The sequence below is a fragment of the Dermochelys coriacea genome, chromosome 3 (genome assembly GCF_009764565.3).
Source record: "Dermochelys coriacea isolate rDerCor1 chromosome 3, rDerCor1.pri.v4, whole genome shotgun sequence".
In the NCBI taxonomy this organism is placed as follows: Eukaryota; Metazoa; Chordata; order Testudines; family Dermochelyidae; genus Dermochelys; species Dermochelys coriacea.
In genome coordinates this window covers 129,160,962-129,182,751 of record NC_050070.1, presented here as the reverse complement: position 1 = coordinate 129,182,751, position 21,790 = coordinate 129,160,962, and the positions used below count along the sequence as shown (strand labels likewise).

Below are 21,790 nucleotides of genomic sequence, written 5' to 3'. Positions count from 1 at the left end.
AATTTTATTATTTTTAAAATCTCTTGATTTTTAAGCCAATCTCCTGATTCTTGGGAGCCTCATTCCTGTTTGTTGAATGCTTGAGATTGGCTATGCTGCAGATCACCGACAGAATGCTGTAGCAAGACACAGATCTCAGGGGGAGTTTGACCCAGGCTTGGAGTTTAGCAGCTGTTATGTAGACATGAAACATCTGGATGATATTAATTTGGATTGATCAGGTAGTAATAATCATAAGCCACTTATAAAATATTGAGCATTTAAGATAAGGTAAGCTATTACTTTTAGCATTTTTTATTCAGTTCTATTCTTATTTGGCCTGATTCTCATTTACACTAACAACCTTTTATATCCCTCTGGCAGCAGATATCCCACTTTAAAGCCTCTTGATGCAAAGGGGCCTTAGTGTAAATGAGAATTGCATGCATTGAGTCCAGATAGAACTGTGGTTGAATCACCTCTAGTATAAATCTCCCCATATGGAAGCACAGCATAATAACAGCATGCACCCAGATATCCAACACTGAGTTGTTTCTCTATTTGTTCCTTTTAATTAGCCCCTTCAGTCCCCTGATGCATTCAGTTTATTACTTCAGTTGTAAACAAAACATTATTCAAGACCGTTTGGGGTTAATTAAGCTGTAAATATTCAGTCTGGCTGCTAAATGGTCATAAAGTACTATTTGTAACTATAGGACATTCAGTAAAAAGAACAGAATTTAATTGTTTGATGTAAATATAATGGACTGGGTTTGGGTTTTTTTACTATCATTTAATCGATAATTAGGTGTAGTGCAGGTGAACGTGCTTTTAATTTCTATTGAGACATGCCAAAATTTTAGCTGCCCATCTTGGAAATCTCTCTCACTCTTTCCTGCTCTTGAACCCCCTTTTCTCCAAGGGCACTCTAGGTGAAATTAAACCAAAAGTCCAAAAACAGAGGCACCTAAAATCACTAGTCAATTTTTAAAATCTTGATCTTAGCTCTGTGTTAGGCACCTAAATGGAAGACTATGGATCTGGAGTTGCGTAGCAGCTCTGAAAATGAGACCACCTATTTAGATAGCAAAACATGTATTTAGCTGTGTGTAACAACGGAAAAATGTGCTTCAGAAGAAACGCCACTCACCAAATTCAGTCAGAACTAGAGAGGTAGGGACAGATCCTCAGCTAGTGTAAATCAGCCAAGCCTATTTCCTCCAGATGAGGACCTGGCCCATAGTTTATTACACAGATCAACAGTTTCACATATTATTATTCTATTAAATAGTGCTGGAAATAGAATAGTTCACTGTCGATTAAACCCAGGCATGTTAAGCTGGACACTGGATAGTTTTAAGAGCTGTGTAAATCCCCAGACACATAGACACTTCCATAGGCACCTTAATCTGTCAGGTGATTTGTAATACTGACTAACTGGTTCAGAAGCCATGGTAAGGGTTCTGTTTCTGATCTCACACCTATTTTGTTGGGGAAATGCAAACAAACATTAATCTGCTAATGTCATCAACTGAGTACTAGGTGCTAGAGGAAGCTCTGGCCCTTTAAACCCCATAATTCTCAAGGGAGCAACAGGCCCATCATCTGCATTAGCTCCTAAAACTATTCATTTTAAGTAGTATAAATTAGATTCACTGGACGACATTCTGCTCTCTACTACACAGGACCATTCCCATAGATTTCAGTGTGGGAGATTACACAGGTGTATCAGAGCAGAATTTGACCCATTGTTTCTAAATGAAACAAACTGGAAAATGGATTGGAGGGTGAATCTATCTGAGAGATACTTGTTCCTGGTCCTAGTCTGAGATTGAACTAGGTGCAGTTTGGGCCCCAGTCCTTCAATGAGCTCTGTGGATATAACTTGTTATTCATGCAAGGGGCTATTGATCTAGGTACTTATAGGGCCCCCCGTCACTGTAGTATCTGAGCACCACACAATTTGTAATGTATTTATCCTCAGAATGCCTTAGAATAATACGATTATCCCAATTGTACACGTGATGAGCTGAGCCACAGAGAGACTACATGACTAACCCAAGGTCCCACGGGCCCGGGGCAGCAGCAGCAGGGAACTGAGCCCTGGTCTCCTAAGTCTCAGGCTAGTGCCCTGCCCACTGAACCCTCCATCCTCACCGTATAAGCCCAGTGTACATGTCATTCACTGAAGGAGCAGGGCTTTGGTTTTACTATTGCATGTGTAACTAATCACCTTAAAAATAAATAAATAAATAACAAGCTCTCCTGCAAAGGTCTAGTCACTAATTAAGTGGTGACACAGGGAAGCATGTAACAAAATGAAAAATAATTGAGACAAAGAAGCCATCTGTGTTGGGTCTGGGATTTGTTTGGAGTTTTTTTTAATCAAGCCAATTAGCATCTTGGCATCTTTCCAAATACTTTATACTAAAATTGGGAATCATAAATCATTCACATCAGTCAGTTGTGATCTGTATTGTAATTGCTTGGAGCCCAATTCTACAACCCTTCTTCAAACACAGTCACAATGAAGTCAGTCATATTGTTCATGAGCCAGGCTCTCTGACATAAATAAGGGTTGCTGGGTCAAGCCCTTATTTTTGCAGTGTTGACACTCCTCCTAATATTAGCAAACAGAACTCTGATGGTTTAAAGGGTGGCTCTACACTGAAAGGTGATGTCTTCTTATTCAGCAGGATCTGTTCCCTGTGTGTATTCAGAGTCCTATCTGCTGACTTTACTAACTAAAAGAAGTATTCAATACTTTTACTCATATTAGGACTTTTGTCTCTTACAACTTTGTTCCCTGGGCCCCCGCTGTTCTACCAATGCTAACAACCTCAACTACATGTTTCTCTTCTCCCCAGTGTATATCTTCCTGCTGGTCTCTGGGCCTCCCTTTCTTCCTGAAACACTCTCCCAGATTGTTCCATGGCAAATGAGGAGGTAAGGTTAAGGAGATGGGTGACAAAAGGATTGGATGAGATGTCAGTATGTGATGAGGATAGTGGACTGTGAAGAAATGAAGTGGGAGAGCCAAGAGTCAAAACTGATGGGGAAGGAGGTTTAGAAGTAGCTGGAGCAGACTGTAGATGACAGCTACATGAAGAGAGAGAGAAGAGTCAGATGTAGTGTTGTTCAAAGGAAGCTAAGGAGTGGGAAATGAGAGAGGAGATGGAGATGGTAAGAGAAGAAGAGAAGTGTGGGATGACAAAGGGTGCCACTCTGTCACCCTTCTTGTTCAGTTTATATATGGGGTTATTAGCAGGATTAGTAAGAAGGCATGGAGTGCTGTGACTTCAGTATGCTGATGACACCCAACTGTACATCTCTGTCTCATCCAACTCAGATGATGCAGTTCAGCACCTTAGTCAATCTCTAATTAATACAGGGGCATGGATGAGGGCAAGTGGTTGAAGCTAAGGAAGTGATGATGCTGGGCTAGGAGAAGGAGCCAACGGAGTTGGTGGAGCTAATATTGGTCCCTTTGATAGAGTGTGTGTCTATTATTAGTTACTAGGGTTCATAACTTAGGGGCAACTTTAGACCCCCAGTTGTTGTTGGATGATCCTGTTACAACAGTAACCATGTCCGCTTTTTACCAACTACAACTGAAAATATTAAAACATGGAGAATGTGTTTGCTTGGTATTTGTTTGGGGTATATTGAAAAAATGCAGAAGCAGCCCCTTGCCCACAGGAACCTTCTTCTGCAATTCCCTGGTCCTTACTAACTCTCCCTACTACAAGGTTGTCTTTTGATAGAAATATTTTTCTTATATGCCCTTTCTGTAATAGACCCTTTAAATTAGGTACAGACAAGCAGTTGTATCCAAAGTTATCCTTGTTATTTCTCCACTGCATACCACAGATAAATTTGGCCCAATTTATTTGTGTGGCTATGACTGCATGAAGACTTTAGTCCTTTGGAAGTAAGGTATAAATTAATCCCACCTGTGTAAGTAAATTGTGATCAAAGATTAAATGTGAGTCAGATTTTGTGGTGCAGAGTGTACAAAATGAGACAGGTGTGGTCTGGATTGCGGATCCAGGAAGCAGCTCAGTAATGTGATTTATTGGCCAGGTTTGTGGCACTGCCTGGCTTGCAGAGTCCATTGCAAAAGCTGTTCTCAGATGCATCACTTTTCAGAGAGGCTGTCAGTTAGCCAAGAACTAATGTGGAAAGAAAAAGTATAATTTGCAGCTGCTTGGACAAAGCAACCCCACAGAAGATCCCATTCTCAAAACATCCCATGGAGAATTATACACATCGTCTAGAGCCACCCTGCGTGCTGCTGGGGAGGTTGGGGATGTTTCCAGTGGCACTGGTGGATCATAATGCTGTGTGGCTGCTTTATTTTGTGGCTTTCTATTATTCATTTTTGGATTGTTTACACCATTGCAGTTTAGGCTTAGTGGAACTTCCCCCTTGATCCAGGTTTATTTTTCCAATCGCATCTCCTTATTTTCTGATACTTACCCCACTTACACGCCATTGACATGAATGTGGCATCTCACGGAATGCCAAATCCATGCAAGTTACCATAACTTTGCTAACTTTACATCCATTTTCTAATAATTCACACTCAATGACTACTCTACACCACCACATGACTCATTGATGAGCTTTGCCATTTGTGTATGTGTTGAAAGAGCTTAAGAAAAGGCATGATACAAGGACTGGGAAGAAAGGACTTCCTGCTGCCAAGATGGTTCTTGCAATAATTTGCAGGCTGCCCCACTGACACCCTCCTTTCTTAATTCAGATCTGTAGGGGAACTATGTCATTCTCACAAATAGACTAAAGATAACAGGCAGTCAAGAGACCATAAGTCTGCATCATGCCTGATAGCTGAGGCTAGGACTTTAACCAGGAACATCCAAATGCGTGTCCTCACATTGTAATGAAGAAGTTATGCCATCACCAATTCAGTTCTGAAGAAAAATGGCCCCTTCAGAATTGAAAAGGCCCCACAAGAATGATTGAAAACCTCACAACACTCAGAACTGGACGCTACACCCATCTCTGTGCTCAAGCTTTCCTGTAACAGTACCTCTACTTGCCCCAACCACCACCCCCATTCAATACTAATTTAAAAACAAGCAGAGAAACAGAAAACTAAACCTGCCTCTTGTCAGCAGGGAAGGAGGAGAGAGATATCATTCATGTTCTCACATCTGAGAGATGTTCCGATATTATGAGGATGGGCATCTGTATAGGAACCTAAACAGTTTCTGAATTTGTTTGTATACAGAAAACACATAAATAAAATCAGGGAGCAGGTCCAACAACCAGAGAAATCAGCTGCAGAATTCCCATTGATTTCAATGGTGCACAGTCAAGTTCCAGGAGAATAAACTAGCTTTTGATTAGTTTGGCCAGGAGTTTTGCCTCAGAGAATATTTAAACAAACAAAGAGGGTTAACTGTTCTCCTGTCCACAATCTCTGCAATTTTAGGCCTCTGCCATCAAAAGAGATAAGGAGGGATGCTACTTGCCAATAAAAAGGTGAGGTTGTTATGAAGGAAGTTACTTTAGGTTCTATTTACTACTCAAAAAGGGTCAGAGATGTCTCTCCCAAGTTCTCTCTGTTTGCCTTTAATTTGTGATTTCTGAAAATAGTAAATAATTTTTTTAACTCTACTGTTGAGTCGCATTCATTTTCTAAAATGTTAAAATTCAAAAATAACTTCTCATAAAGAAAGGTCTTTTTGAGCCAGTCACAGTGTGTTTGCATTGAATGCAGAGGGAAGTATTCTAATGGTCACCTGAAAGTCAAGGAGTCTGAGACATTATTTTCCTGATTTTTTTTTTTAAGGATTCATTGGCTGAATTTTCATCTGATTGGGTCACAAGATCATGATCACTCAAAACTCCAAAAGTTAGAGGGAAGGCGCTGGATAACTCACAAGACTGCTAATTGGTCACTGAGGATATGTCTACACTGCAATGTAAACCCAGAGTTAGTGGGACTCAAGTGACCCATGTTAGGGAACCCTGGGCTTGAGCACCGACACTGTATTTTAACCCTACCTTAAGAATTTTCCGACCCAGGCTCAAATCTAAGGCTCTGGTTTCCACACTGCAGTGTGCAAGACCCAAGTCAAAGTAACTATATCCCAGAGTCCCTTGAGGGCCTCCCTCCTCCGCCACCTGAAATGTGGCCACTCTATCCTTACGATCCTGGTGCACTGTGGGAAAACTTTACTGCCTGCCCTGCACATTACCTGGAAGCAGCTCGCTTTGCAAAAGGCTTGATCAGTTCTCTCTCCATTGCAAACTGAGAAAGCTCTCTGATAGTGTGCTTGCAGATCAATGATCAGAAAAGAATGGGTTAACACTGACCTGAGCTGCTGCTGCCTACTAGGGTGGTGGTTTGGGAGAGAGACTTCCATTTTCAGTACAGTGGATTGCAGATTGTTGGGATAGAGAGGCTTCAGGAAGTTGTCCCATGGAACTGAGGGATACTTCCAGATGAGTCCTGGGGCTTGAGTCAATTAGGGCTGTGGCTACACAGCAAAGAAATAGGGGTCAGACTCTGCGTCCCAGCTTGACTTGAGCTTGGATCTTCCAGCCCTGCAGGGTCTTGGAATCCTGGGTCCAAGCCCTGGGTTAATGCTATTGCAGTGTAGACATAAAAGGGAATAGCCTTGAACACAGGCTCAAGCACAAGTTTACATACCCTTATGGTATGTCTACACTGCAATGTAAGCCCAGGAATCAAACTCAGGCTCAAGGCTAACCCCGCTTCTGTTACACATAAATTGCTCTAACCTAGAGCCTGGATCCAGGATTCTGGAACCCCATGGAGTGCAAGGTCTGAGCCTGAGTCAAGCTGGGATCCAGGGTTTAAGCCCTATTGCTTTGCAGTGTAGATGCAGCCCCATTGGACTCATGTTCTGGGAGTTCACCAAAAGTATTCCACAGTCCCATAGGCTGACTTCCTTTGTCGTCTTGATAGTCAAGTTAGATGGAGAGTCAAGTTTTCCCACACTACATCATGAACAAAGGTGGCCACATTCTGGGAGGGCACTAGGAAGTCTGGGATGCGGATGGTTGGACTCAGGCCCACATAATGCAGTGTAAAGCCAGGCTTCAACAGTTCCTAAGCTGGGGCTACAAATGAGTGTAGACTCTCAAGCCCTAGGTTAACAAACCCAGGGTCTGCTAACTCAAGTTCTACTCACTCTGAGCTTACATTGCAGGGTAGACATACGCTGCCTGAAGCCTTTCACTTCTAGTTCTGATGGCGTGTGACTGAAGGTCATTATAATCCAAAGGCTCTTTGGTGGCCTTTATCAAATGCATGGGTGATTTGACAATTCCTAGTGGACAAATATCCACACAAAATCCACAGTTACAACGGGCACTAACCTGTACTGCTTGTTAGCAGTCTTAATAGAGAAGCCAGTGTGTGAAGGGATTTAGAGATTGAATTATGCCCTCTCACACTCTAGAGGTGCTCCTTCCAGATCTGGGTTGAGGCATATTTGTAGAACAGGGTGAGGATGGATGAGCTACTGATGTCCGTTCTCTACCTGTTCTGTGGATAATAGATGCCTTCAGGCCCTAGGGCAATGAATCTGACAATCTCATCAGCACTAAAAATTCACTCAGCTAAAAAGATGGGGAGGGGGGAAGAATATTTCAAAACCACAACAGTCAAGTCATAATCTAGGAATATGAAAGCCCAATACCTCTGAGTGCTGTTGGAGATTAAATCTCCCAGAGTTAAGTTAACACAAAAGATCTTTCATTTGCTGCAACTTGTTTCCAAGCAATTTCAGTTGGAAGCAAGGAGAATACTGTTTGCCAGCTGAAATGAACATCCTGCTGTGAGATATTTCTCTCTTGCTTTCATAGAGTTGTTGAAACAATAAGTGCCCTGTCATCTGCAAAGTAAATTACCTTACCATAAAGTACCTGCAATGGCATTTCTTTTTGGCTTTTTTATTGAGCCCCAAATAAAGCTATAAATACATGGAACTGGAGGATACCAACTTGCTAACCCAATGTGTAATCTTGATTTTTAATTGTTCAAGTTAATATTAAATAGTTATATCTAAGGAGGCAATAAATCAAACTTAGTTGCTCAGGGTCAAACTCTAGGATGGTTACAGACAATTTAATTTAGTAGAGAACCTTGGATGGCACTTTGAATGATAAAACCAAACTTTATTTAAAAGAATGATTAGTTATGCAAACAGGCAAGCAATTAACATTTACACAGGTACTACAATTATACTCACATTAAAAGATGGAATGGTGTAACAGGGTGATCAGTCCACTGATAACTGAATGAAGTTATCCTTAAGCTGTTAATTGGACTCCCCCAATTTAGCAAGGGTACTCCTTTTATACCCCATTAAAATACTAATTAACATTAAACCTAGCTATTACCATAGTCACATTTCTGCCACCTGTTTATTGGCTCTTTACAGTACAATATTTAAATTAATATCTGCACCAGTATCCTTCCCATACTGTCAATATTGATAGCATTTTAATAAAACATTCCAAATTCTCAAAAACACTCATTAGAAACCCTGCTAAAATCAGTTATAACCAAAACCTCCCCACAACGTAACCCTGGGTCATGTCCTTGCTAACTTCAGTTTTCCCATTGTACTGTCTCCAACTTATCTCTAACTTTTGCTCACACTAACAAACTCAATTTCCCAGGCTCCTCTATACTGAGCCTAACTTCAGCCAAAGCCTAATTTCTACATATTTCTTAACCTAACACATTGTATGGGTTACACCTGTCTTGCTAGTGTAACCAGTGTAGACATTGGTGGTTCTTTAAGAGATTTGATGGTGGTAAAGATGATGATGCTTAGAGAGACAGTGGAAAATGTGACACAAGTAATTCTCACTTAAAATCCTGGGTGTTGGCAGGCAACTTCCATACGCACCATGAGTCTGCTTTAAATTTCCTATGGAGTTTGTTTCTTAAGTGATTTGTTGTATGTTTTTTATTCTTCATCCAGCCTTTTGTTAACATGCTGCCACACACTTGTTGTAGTTTTCTGTAACAGTTGTGTTACTAATGCCACTCTTTGTTATTAGATATTTTCCATATACAAAGAACAACAGATACTTTCATTAGAATTACCTTTGGTATCATTCTTTATGTTAACATAAACTGTTCAGAAGAGAACACACAGTGTGTATGTGTGTCTGAGTCAGTTTTCCCTGAAATGAACACAAAATGTCATCTTTGCCAAGTTCTTGGTGGTTTAAAGGACACAGCACACACAAGCCAAAGATATAATAATTACATATACATCTATAATGCCAGGTCTACCGAAGGAGACTATGGGGGTGAAGAGGTTAGCAATGTATCTGCCAGTGTGAGTATAAATTTCATATCATTAGCTATGCTCTTGGTTGAAAGAAACTTATCATGGTGGGTAGACTATTTTGCAGAGTAACAGACATTTTTTACTCTACGTCCATGTACATGCTCATTAAGGTGGAATATTTCTTAAACACAGAATTTAAAAAACATGCATAAGTTGTTCTGATGTTTTAAAAAATAATTATCCTTTACCTTATCATTCTCATATGTCAAGATTGATAGGACTTAATTGTGTATACTTTTAGACCAACCCTTGTTGCGTCAAAAAAACCCTATGTTTTTTGCCTATGCAAAGGGGTAGAACTTATCATTAAAATAAATGCATGTCTGAGACATAGTTAGTGTGTTGCCTAGTACAGGAAGAGCAGACTGCTCCTCCAGTTGTGTAATATAGCATTAATGAATAATCAAGGCAAAGGCAGATCGATAGCTGTCATGAATATAGGGGGAAGGGTAGCAACCTTTATGTATGCAGTAGCATAAAATCCCTCCTTGGCAACTGCACTGGATTACTTTACCTTTAAAGGGTTAAACAGTTCAAATAATCTAGTTGGCACCTGACCAGAAGGACCAATGAGGAAAGAAGATACTTTCAAATCTGGGAGGGAAGGATTTGTTTTTTTGTTCTGTGTGTTGTTCCCTCTCTTGGCAAAGGGAGAAGCCAAGCAGGTACAACATCTCCTGAAAATATACCTGGAATAATCCATCTAAAACCAGAGAAACTGTGAGTAGGGCAAGGAAATGCATTAGGTTATCTTTTCTTTTGGCTTGTGAATTTTCCTATGCTACAGAGGTAATTTCATTCCTGTTTTTGTAACTGTGAAGCTGTGCCTGGAGGGGAATCCTCTGTGTTTTAAATCTTTTTATTACCCTGTAAAGTTACCTTCCATCCTGATTTTGCAGGTGTGATTCTTTTACTTTTTGCTTTTAAATAAAGTTCTTCTTTTAAGAACCTGACTGATTTCAGTGTCCTGAAGATAAAGGGTCTGGTTTGTGCTCACATTGCTAAGGCAACTGGTTGGTAGTTTATTCTCAAGCCTCCCCAGGAAAGGGAGTGAAGGGGCTTAGGGGGATATATTGGGGGGGGGGGATAGGGATTCCAAGTGACCCTTCTCTGAATTTTTGGGAAAATCACAAGGTGGTGGCAGCAATACTGTTCAAGAACAAGGAAAGGAATTTGTGCCTTGGGGAAGTTTTAACCTAAGCTGGTAGAATATAAGCTTGGGGGGGGGTCTTTCATGTGGGTCCCCACATCTGTTCCCCAGAGTTCAGAGTGGGGGATGAATCCTGACAATAGTACTGTCCACTTCTACACTAGAAGAGTATAGTGCTTCAGGAATAGGAATGCAGCACCTCAGATGACAATCCCTCATGAAAAACCCTAACCCAAAACAGAACTCCAGAAGATCACAAGAAATAATTCATTACATGACAATGCTCCTAAGGGAGAGTACCGTTTGTCCCAAAATGTTTGTTCTGAATGGAAAAGGAAAATTACACAGGTTCTGCCAACAATTTGTCCAGCTGAAATGGTGTTGGGGACCTAGGCATTTCTGGTCTCTCCGTAAAATAACTTTGCCACCTCAGCAGAGATCACTTAAGGACAGCTTTCCAGAGGATAAACAAGACTGCATTATGTTTGATTACTGTTAACAGGTATGTGTAGTAAACAATTCATGTTGGTAAGGACTAGTGATCCTTTGGGCCTTAAAATCTATGATAACTGTGCAGTCTTTGGGCCAAACTCTAATCTGTGTTATACTCATGCAACCATGGGGTTGCCTGGTGTGATGAAGTGTATAAACCCTGCACTGGATAACCCTGGGTTAACAGGATCCTGAGCCCAATTCAGCCACTGGGTTGCACTTGGTCTGGTGTCAGGCCTAACAGGTGATCAAATACAGCTGAGAAGGACCTGGGTCTTTGTGACGTTATTGACATAAACTGTGACCGTATAGATCATTGCTGCAACCACTGTTATATATTTGCAGCAAATATTGTACAAAGGCTGTCATGTGAGGTGTCTATAAAAAGGTTATGATTTGCTGGTTATGATTATGCTATCTGTATGTGTGTATCATTTTTGTAGTTGAAGTTATGAATATTAGCTATGTACTTGTATCTCAAAGTGTTTTGATTCTAAGTAGCCTCAGTGAAGCATTTGGTCAGCTTCTTGAGAAAGGACTATTCTCAGTAAGTGCCCAATCAAGAAACACTTACCTGACAATGAACTTTGGGAGATGCCAATCCACATCTGAGCTTTCATGGGAACGTTCAAACTAACATGTAAACAATGGCATCGGCGTGCAAACTGAGTCATGCATGGACACGTGATTTGCCCATATGACTCCAAACTCTATCTTGCTGCTGTGATTTTCCACAGTAAGAACAAAGGGGTGTCCTTTCACAGGGAAGAAAATATAAAAGGCCCTGGACACCCCTCCATTTTGTCTTCAATCCTGCTTCTTACTTCTAGAGGAAACTTGCTACAAACTGAAGCTCTGAACAAAGGACTGAATGACCCATCCCAGCTGTGGATGTACTCCAGAGACTTGATATAAACCTACAGTTTATTCTGTCACTGCTACAAGCCTGAACCAAAAACTTTGCCATTACTGTATGTAATTGATTCCATTTTACCAATTTCAGCTCTCATCTATATTTCTTTCTTTTTATGAATAAACCTTTAGATTTTAGATTCTAAAGGATTGGCAACAGCATGATTTGTGGGTAAGATCTGACTTGTATATTGACCTGGGTCTGGGGCTTGGTCCTTTGGGATAGGGAGAACCATTTTTCTTTTACTGTGGTATGGGTTCATAACCATTCATCCCCATAACAAGTGGCACTGATGGTGATACTGGGAAACTGGAGTGTCTAAGGGAATTGCTTGTATGACTTATGGTTAGCCAGTGGGGTGAGACCAAAGTCCTCTCTGTTTGGCTAGTTCTGTGTGCCTTAATGGTAAAGGAAACCCAGCCTTGGGTTGAAACTGCCCTGCTCTAAGCAATTTGTCCTGAATTGATACTCTCAGTTATGTCCCACCAGAGCCAGCATCAGTAAAAGTGCAAGTAAAACTTAAGGGGTGTTTGGACTGAAGTTTGAGAGATTGCAGGGAGAAAGGGAAGAACTCTGCCATCACTCTTGGTAGTAGAGAGATCAGTGGGGAACAAGTCATCTTCAGAGTGAGGAGGAAGCCCAGGGGGGGAAGATGCGTGAAAGTCACAGAGCTGGAGCAAGCTCCTGTGTCTGACCTTGTCAAGGCTAATTCCCCACTGTGGCACTCAGAGTGCAGAAAGTGCGGGCCCACAAGGATTCTAAATTCTAAAATTTAATGCTGGCCATTCCAGGCTTGTATTAAACTTTCAAGGTTACAGCTTCTCTCTGACCTTGGATGGGTAGATGCTGCCACCACCCAAATGCAAAACCCCTTGGAATCCAGGAAGGCACACTTGGGAATTCCTTCCTGTGGGGTACCCTCAAGCCCTTTCGCCCTCCCTCCAGGGAAGAGCTGAGAAAGAAAACAAAGGAAATTAGCTGTTGCTCACAGCTAATTAAACAACATATACCCAAACCTCTTAGGACACCAAAAATCCAATCCTGTTCTTAAAAAAGGTAAATTTTATTAAAAACAAAAAGAAAGAAAATACATCTGGATCTTAGGCTTCTGCTAGATTTAAAAAACCCACTTACAAAAATTAAACATCAAGAATAACCTTCTTGAGGCCCAGCTTAAGGGTTACAGGCCAAACAAAAAGCATTTGGGGTTAGCACAGAGGAGTCCACAAGCCAATAAGAAATAAACAGAAATAAACCTAATCTTGCCTTTCTAGACATTTTCTGATTTATGGGTAGGTTTTAGGTATGATCTGATGATTTCCATACCTGACAAAAAGCTTTTTGCAGCATAGTCTCAGACCTGTCTCTGCTCTGTCACCTCTCTCCCGAGAACCACAACACCCAGACAAAGGAAAGTTTTTTCCCCAACTTTAAGAAGTCAGGTGCCCACTCCCTTTCTTTTACCTATGCAGAGACTTTTTGAATCCTTTACAGGTAAAACCAGAAGAGAACAGCCACCAAGATAGACTTTATAGCTAACTGGCTGGCTGGGTGTCCATAAAAAGGAGCTACCCCACCTCTCATTTATCATAGACCCTGACACAAGGGCAGGAACTGGACCTCTGGGGAGAAGCCCTGGGAGGTGCTGTTCATTACAAAGAGCCCAGGAAGGGGATGGGAGAAAGGCTAGTGGTAGGAAGGAGTCCAGGGAGGCAGCTGCAAGGTTGTCTGATGGAATAGGCCTTGGCTGCCCATCATAGGGTCCCTGGCCTGGAGCCCGGCTGGTGTAGAGGGTGGGCCTGACTTTCCCAACTAGCCAGCAGGAAGATGGCATGAAGCTCCTGACCTCAAGGCATAAGGATGATTTGGAAGGACCTGGGGGGTGAGAGTTGGATCTGAGGACCAGATGCTGGATTTTCTGCTGGACTTTCTGTTACCCCAGAAGGGGAGGAACTAAAGCATGAGTGGCAAGTCACAAGAAGAGGCTAACCACCATTAGATCAGAGTGACTGTCAGGAGGGGCTGCTAGAGAAGAAAGAGCTGGTGTGGAAAGCCCAGCCGTTAGGGGTTGCATCAGCAGTGAATTCCTTCTTCTACACATGGGTGCAACTGAGAATAAAATTTGGCCATTTAAATGCACCAGATCATTGCATCTCAGGGCTAAATTGGTTCTGACTTATGACCATAGGGAGAGCAGAATTTGACCCCCTAGTAAAGTATATTAAATCTAAAATTCCTTGCATCTGAGCATATGTTAGAAAGATTGAGACTGTTTCCCACTTTCTCTACCACAGCAATTTTTTCACCATACCCAGCTGTTAAATCCTGGAAAACCCAGTGGGATCTGCTAATACAAAAATATTTTGAACATAAAGTCACCCCTTTTCCATTGATGGAAGTTAGTCTCTGGGGTATATGTCAGCACATAGATGAACTGGCAATACCATGGTAGGATTAAAAACTGCACCATTCAGCTGAAACAATAAAGAAGGACAGATTATTTTCCATCTTGATAGGCTATATTTTTTGCCATGTGCATGTGCCAATAAAAAAAATACTCCACAATTTCTGGGGATGGGGCGGGAGTTAACTTTTAGGGTAAAATAAACCAATCAAGGAAGCACAATGAGTAATCCTGCAGGTTTCATTATGAGATATTAATTCCGTGATAGGAGCTATATTGTTATCCACATACCAAGATATTTTATCTAAATCATCATCAATGTGGTTTAGGAGATTATCTAACCCCAGAGGATGCTGCTGCAAAATGGAACACAGGTTAGCCCCTTTGGTGACAGTTTAGTCTCACCATTTGAGCGATACTCATTTGTCTGGTTGACTAGATCAGGATCAGCTGTTCTGAAATAGAAATTATTTTCAGTCTAAGGCTGTTCCAGTACTTTTTCTCCAGTATAAAATTATTGCATCTTGCCTCCTAGTGATACTAAATGCAATCATTATTAGATTTATTATTCATAGAAGCACTGATTTACATTGCTCCAGTTTAAGGTCACCAGATGTCCCGATTTTATAGGGACAGTCCTGATATTTGGGGCTTTGTCTTGATATAGATGCCTATTACTCTCCACTCCCAGTCCCGATTTTTCACACTTGCTATCTGGTCACCATACTCCAGTTGCTAGTAATTGGAATCTAAATTTTGAATGCTATGGTCATGTATGATGGTACTCAGAGAGCTGGCTGACTACATGGTATTGGTTCGCCTCTTTGTTTCTAGTTACTGCATTGCACTGAAGACAACTGAAATATATTAAGTATTTTCTGTTTGTCTGAATTAGCTCTTGGAGAAATGTCTGGTTTACAATTTATGTTAGGAAGTGAGTACGTATCATCAGTAAAGCCCATTCTGAGTGAATCTCTCTCTTGAATGAGCATCACTTCCTTATGAGTACTTATGATTATATCTAAGCAAGCTCACCAAAATTAATTATAAGCCTCGTAAAAGGTCTTTGCATACACACATATAACCTCTTTAGGTTGCACAAGTTGAATACTGCATTGCTGTCAATAAGCTAGATGTGCTTGTCCTGTGGTGCAGTCTCTTCTCGGTTACAGTTTAAAATAAGGCATTTTTGTTTATATGGGAAGAAAAATGAACAGATTCCACAGTTCTTCACTAGTTCTCTGTGAAAACACACAAACTCCTGCTGCATGTGGTTTGTCACAGGGAAAGAAAAATGTTTTGGGTTTTTTTTTAAGTCCCTTGTTAAAATATTGGCAGCACATCACTGGTGGAGTGCAAGGGTTTCTCAAGCTGGCACAGGCATTGCCTTTTTTAGATTTGGAAATTTAAGACTACAGCTCAAGATCTAACCTCACTTTTATAAAGGGTGCATTTTGCTACTATTTAAATACAAAGAGCACTGTGAACATGTATTAAGGATTATTTCATCACCTGCTATAAAAAAAAACAAAAACACTCCAGCTTTTCACAGGCCTTCTTAAAAGCTTTTATAGTCTTCCTAAGCACCATCTGTGGGAATGTTGGCAGTTGCTGTAAAATATTGCAGCTGACATGCCAAGACAGTCTGGAAAGCAGGGAATGAGAGATCACAGAAAGGAAAACCAGACCTCCAACTCATCTAAAATTCCAGGAACTGTTAGAAAAACCTGGTGCATCTCTAGATACAATGAAGAAAAAACTACTACAAAGAACTCTGCCCCATTTTAACAATATAGATTCCTCCACATCAAATTCCTTAAGAAAGACTAAGGACCCGAAGAGCTGAAAAAAGGAGTAAATACAATAACTTTATTAACAAAGGAATCTAGGGGAGATCCAGGAAATACAAAGCTGGCAAAGCTAAACTACAGGACTCAGGAAAATACGGGGAAGATTAATCACAGAAAAGTAGAGCAAAACTTATAGAGATGTAATAAACAAAATCATAGTTCGCACTGAGTCAAGGGAAATTACATATTTAAAAAAGAACAGGCCTAAAAACAAGGTTAAGTAAAAATAATTTAAGTTGACATCCAGCCGCTGAAGTAATTAAGTTGGGCAGGTGTGTTCATGTGACACTCATTATGTCAGTAAAGCACAACAGTGCACTTTGGGTAACTATCACAAAAAGCATTGGTAGCTCAGTGGTAGAATTCTCAAGCACCGTGTTTGATTCACAGCCAATGCAGCACCCCTCTTGAGGGGGCCCCGGCTCTTTTTGGTCTCCCAGGCTCGCCAGAGGCTCTCCCCGCTACACTTCTGAGTGCCAAGATGTGCTTTATTTGCTAAGCTTCTCCAAAGGGGTCTCTTGGAAGGGGTGCTGCTGTTCTTGCCCTTTCCTTTCATTTTGAGAAGCCCTGCAGCAGGGCCAAGAGCAGCTTGCTGAGAAGCCTGCAGCTTCGTTGGCAGTATTCAGCCCCTTCCCGCTCTTCATCTGGGGCCGCAGCACGTGCACACACCTGGTCAGGGCGAGCTCCAGCCACCAGGTCAACCCGCATGCAGCTCAGGAGCCTGCTTCACCCTGAAAGAAGGGCCCGACAGGTCACTTCTCAGGCCCGTGGATGCGGTTTCCATCACAGCGGCTTGGTTGGACGGTGGGCATGGTAAGTACTGGATCACGCAATATGGAGGAAAGTCAGTCTGCCCTTCCACCCCAACTCTCCCAGCCACCACATGCTCTCTTTGCTGCCAGCTGGCCTCGTGGCAAAATGGTAGCGCGTCTGACTTCAGATCAGAAGGTTATGTGTTCAAATCACATCGGATCAAACAGGTGACGGTTGCACCTTTGTCCCGGTGCACCTTGCTTAGGGAGAGCATCTTTCCTGACAGGGCTGTGGCCTTTCCCTTTAGCAACCCCGCGCAGGGCCCAGTGAGCTGGCTTTTCCTTCGAAAGAGGCCAAAGGGAGGCGCAAAAGGATGGCCACTGCACCGGACGGGCAGCAGGGGCATGTGCCACAAGCCAGGCAGGAGTCGAACCTGCAGTCTCCTGATCCGTAGTCAGACGCGTTATCCGTTGCGCCACTGGCCCCTGGGGCACAGCCTTTTGCCTACCGTGGCCGCACTGCCTAAGTGAGGCAGAACGGAAGCGTGAGGGAAGACCTTCTCTCTCTCAGCCCTGCTTTCCTCTCCCACCAGTGCAGGAGAGAATGCAAGAGGAAAGGCAGCGGCAGACACAGACCATAATGACGAGGATGCAACTCGGCGTCTGACCGCCCGCGAGCACCTGCCCGCGCCCATGGGGAAGCCTGTTTTCCCTCCACTTCATCGGGAGCAAAAACCAAAGCCAAAGCCAAAGCCAAAGCCGGGCTCTTTCTGCCCGGTTTTCAGCCAAGGACCTTTCCCGTGTGAGGCGAACATGATAACCGCTACACTACAGAAACCAAGGGCCGGCCGCCTTTGGGTACAGGGCCCAGAGCGACCCCCTTTGGCTGGCCTGAAGACCGCCTCAGGCCCCAGCCAGAGGCACAAGGAGCCTAGCTGGCGTTGGCCGAAGCCCCTGGTGGAAAGCATCGATTCTGCTTGCAGACCCAAAGAAGCAGGGCATTGGTGGTTCAGTGGCAAAATTCTCACACACCACGTGGGAGACCTATGTTTGATTCACAGCCAATACAGCCCCTCTCTTGCCAGGGCCCCGGTTCTTTTGGTGTGCCTGGCTCGCCAGTGGCTCTCCACCCTACACTCCTGAGTGCCAAGGTGTGCTTTAGTTGCTGAGCTTCTCCAAAGGGGTCTCTTGGCGGGGTGCTGCTGTTCTTTGCCCTTTCCTTTCATTTTGAGAAGCCCTGCCGCAGGGCCAAGAGCAGCTTGCTGAGAAGCCTATAGCTTCGTTGGCACTATTCAACCCCTTCCCGCTCTGCATCTGGGGCTGCACCACGTGCACATGCGTGGTCTGGGCGAGCTCCAGCCACCAGGTCAACCCGCATGCGGCTCAGGAGCCTGCTACACCCTGAAAGAAGGGCCCGAAAGGTCACTTCTCAGGCCCATGGGTGCGCTTTCCATCCGAGCGGCTTGGTTGGACGGTGGGCATGGTAAGTACTGGCTCACACAACACGGAGGAAAGTCAGTCCCCCCTTGTACCCCCACTCTCCCAGCCACCACACGCGCTCTTTGCCGCTAGCTGGCCTCGTGGCACAATGGTAGCGCGTCTGACATCAGATCAGAAGGTTATGTGTTCAAATCACATTGGGGTCAAGCAGGTGACTGTTGCACCTTTGTCCCGGTGCACCTTGCTTGGGGAGAACATCTTTCCTGACAGGGCCGTGGCCTTTCCCTTTAGCAACCCGGCGCAGGGCCCAGTGAGCTGGCTTTTCCTTCGAAAGAGGTCAAAGGGAGGTGCAAAAGGACGGCCACCGCACCGGACGGACAGCAGGGGCACATGCCACAAGCCAGGCAGGAGTCGAACCTCCAGTCTCCTGATCCGTAGTCAGAAGCCTTATCCGATGCGCCCCTGGGGCACAGCCTTTCGTCTGCCATGGCCGCACTGCCTAAGTGAGGCAGAACGGAAGCGTGAGGGAAGACCTTCTCTCTCTCAGCCCCGCTTTCATCTCCCACCAACGCAGGAGAGAATGCAAGAGGAAAGGCAGCGGCGGGCACAGACTAGCAATAACGAGGATGCAACTCGGCGTCTGAGCGCCCCCGAGCACCTGCCCACGCACCTTGTGGAAGCCTATTTTCCCTCCGCTTCATCGGGAGCGGAAGTGGGAGCAAAAAACAAAGACAAAGACAAAGCCGGGCTCTTTCTGCCCACTTTTGTGCCAAAGACCTTTCCCGTGTGAGGCGAACATGATAATCGCTACATTACAGAAACCAAGAGCTGGCCGCCTTTGGGTACAGGGCCCGGAGCGGCCCCCTTTGGCTGGCCTGAGGTCCGCCTCACGCCCCGGCCAGAGGCAGAAGGATCCTAGCCGGCATGACCAAAGCCCTTGGCGGAAAGCACCGCCTCTGCTGGCAAGCACAAAGAAGCAGAGCATTGGTGGTTCAGTGGTAGAATTCTTGCCTGCCACGCGGGAGACCCGTGTTCGATTCACGGCCAATGCAGCCCCTCTCTTGCCAGGACCCGGGCTCTTTTCGTGTGCCTAGCTCAGCAACGGATTCCCCGCCCTGCGCCTAGGTGCGCTTTATTTGCTGCCTTTCTCCAAAGGCCCTCTTGTTAGGGGTGCTGTTGTTCTTTCCCTTTCCTTTCATTTTGAGGAGCCCAGCCATGGGGCCAAGAGCAGCTTGCTTAGAAACCTGCAGTTTCGGGGGCAGTAATCAGCCCCTTCGCGCGCTTCAGCTGGGGCCGCAGCACATGCACACGTGTGGTCTGGGAGACCTCCAGCCACCAGGTCAACCCGCATGCGGCTCAGGAGCCTGTTTCACCCCGAGGGAAGAGCCCGACAGGTCACTTCTCAGACCCGTGGGTGCGGTTTCCATCCCAGCAGCTTGCTTGGACGGTGGCCATGGTAAGTACTGACTCACGCAACACGGAGGAAAGTCAGTCCCCCCTTCCACCCCCACTCTCCCAGCCACCACACGCGCTCTTTGCCGCCAGCTGGACTCGTGGCACAATGATAGTGCGTCTGACTTCAGATCAGAAACTTATATGTTCAAATAACATCGGGGTCAAGCAGGAGACTGTTGTGCCTTTGTCCTGGTGTACCTTGCTTGGGGAGAGCATCTTTCCTAACAGGGCTGTGGTCTTTCCCTTTAGCAACCCCGCACAGGGCCCAGTGAGCTTGCTTTTCCTTCGAAAGAGGTCAAAGGGAGGTCCAAAAGGACGGCCACCGCACCGGACGGGCAGCAGGGGCACGTGCCACAAGCCAGGCAGGAGTCGAACCTGCAGTCTCCTGATCCGTAGTCAGACGCGTTATCCGTTGCGCCACTGGCCCCTGCGGCACAGCCTTTTGCCTACCTTGTCCACGCTGCCAAAGTGAGGCAGAACGGTAGCGTGAGGGAAGACCTTCTCTCTCTCAGCCCCGCTTTCCTCTCCCACCAAGGCAGGAGAGAATACAAGAGCAAAGGCGGGCACAGACCAGCAATAACGAGGATGCAACTCGGTGTCTGAGCATCCCCATGCACCTACCTGCACGGCTTGTGCAAGCCTGTTTTCCCTCCGCTTCATCGGGAGCGAAAGCAGGAGCAAAAACCAAAGCCAAAGCCAAATCCAGGTTCTTTGTGCCCAGTTTTGAGCCAAGGACCTTTCCCGTTTGAGGCGAACATGATAACCGCTACATTACAGAAACCAAGGGCCGGCCGCCTTTGGGTACAGGGCCCGGAGCGCCCCCTTTGGCTGGCCTGAGGTCCGCCTCACGACCCGTCCAGAGGCAGAAGGAGCTTAGCCGGCATGACCAAAGCCCTTGGCGGAAAGCACCGCCTCTGCTGGCCAGCCCAAAGGAGCAGAGCATTGGTGGTTCAGTGGTAGAATTCTCGCCCGCCACGCGGAAGACGCGTGTTCGATTCACGGCCAATGCAGCCCCTCTCTTCCCAGGCCCGGGCTCTTTTCATGTGCCTAGCTCAGCAACGGATTCCCCGCCCTGCGCCTAGGTGCGCTTTATTTGCTGCCTTTCTCCAAGAGCCCTCTTGTTAGGGGTGCTGCTGTTCTTTCCCTTTCCTTTCATTTTGAGGAGCCCAGCCATGGGGCCAAGAGCAGCTTGCTTAGAAACCTGCAGTTTCGGGGGCAGTAATCAGCCCCTTCGCGCGCTTCAGCTGGGGCCGCAGCACGTGCACACGTGTGGTCTGAGAGACCTCCAGCCACCAGGTCAACCCGCATGCGACTCAGGAGCCTGCTTCACCTCGAGGGAAGGGCCCGACGGGTCACTTCTCAGGCCCGTGGGTGCCGTTCCCATCCCAGTGGCTTGCTTGGATGGTGGGCATGGTAAGTCCTGGCTCACGCAACACGGAGGAAAGTCAGTCCCTCCTTGCACCCTCCACTCTCCCAGCAACCACATGCTTTCCTCACTGCCACCTGACCTTGTGGTGCAATGTTAGCGTATCTGACTCCAAATCAGAAGGTTTTGTGTTCATATCCCATTGGTGTCAACCAGGTGAAGGTTGTGTCTTTCTCCTGGTGCAGCTTGCGTGGAGAGAGGGTCTCTCCTGACAGGGCCATGGCCTTTAGCAACCCCGCGCAGGGCCCATTGAGCTTGCTTTTCCTTCGAAAGAGGTCAAAGAGAGGCGCAAAAGAAGAGCCACACCACCGGACGGGCAGCAGGGTCACGTGCCACAAGCCAGGAAGGAGTCTAACCTGCACTCTCCTGATCCGTAGTCAGACGCGTTATCTGTTGCGCCACTGGCCCCCAGGGCATGGCCTTTTGCCTGCTGTGGCCACACTGCCTAACTGAAGGCGGAGAGGTAGCGTGAGGAAAGACCTTCTCTCTCCAAGCCCCGCTTTCCTCTCCCACCAGCGCAGGAGGGAACGTGAGAGGAAAGGAAGCTGCGAGCACAGACCAGCA

At 45.2% G+C, this 21,790-nt stretch overlaps 4 non-coding genes across 4 annotated transcripts; 2 read left to right on the top strand and 2 right to left on the bottom strand.

Moving 5' to 3' along the window:
* Positions 1–17,318: 17,318 nt before the first annotated feature.
* Positions 17,319–17,391, bottom strand: TRNAR-ACG. The gene has a single exon. It is a non-coding gene; the product is annotated as a tRNA-Arg (tRNA).
* A 1,935-nt stretch (positions 17,392–19,326) lies between these two features.
* On the top strand, positions 19,327–19,397 carry TRNAG-GCC. Its single transcript has one exon. It is a non-coding gene; the product is annotated as a tRNA-Gly (tRNA).
* Positions 19,398–20,154: 757 nt separating this feature from the next.
* Positions 20,155–20,227, bottom strand: TRNAR-ACG. The gene has a single exon. It is a non-coding gene; the product is annotated as a tRNA-Arg (tRNA).
* A 512-nt stretch (positions 20,228–20,739) lies between these two features.
* Positions 20,740–20,810, top strand: TRNAG-GCC. The gene has a single exon. It is a non-coding gene; the product is annotated as a tRNA-Gly (tRNA).
* The last annotated feature ends 980 nt before the right edge of the window (positions 20,811–21,790 follow it).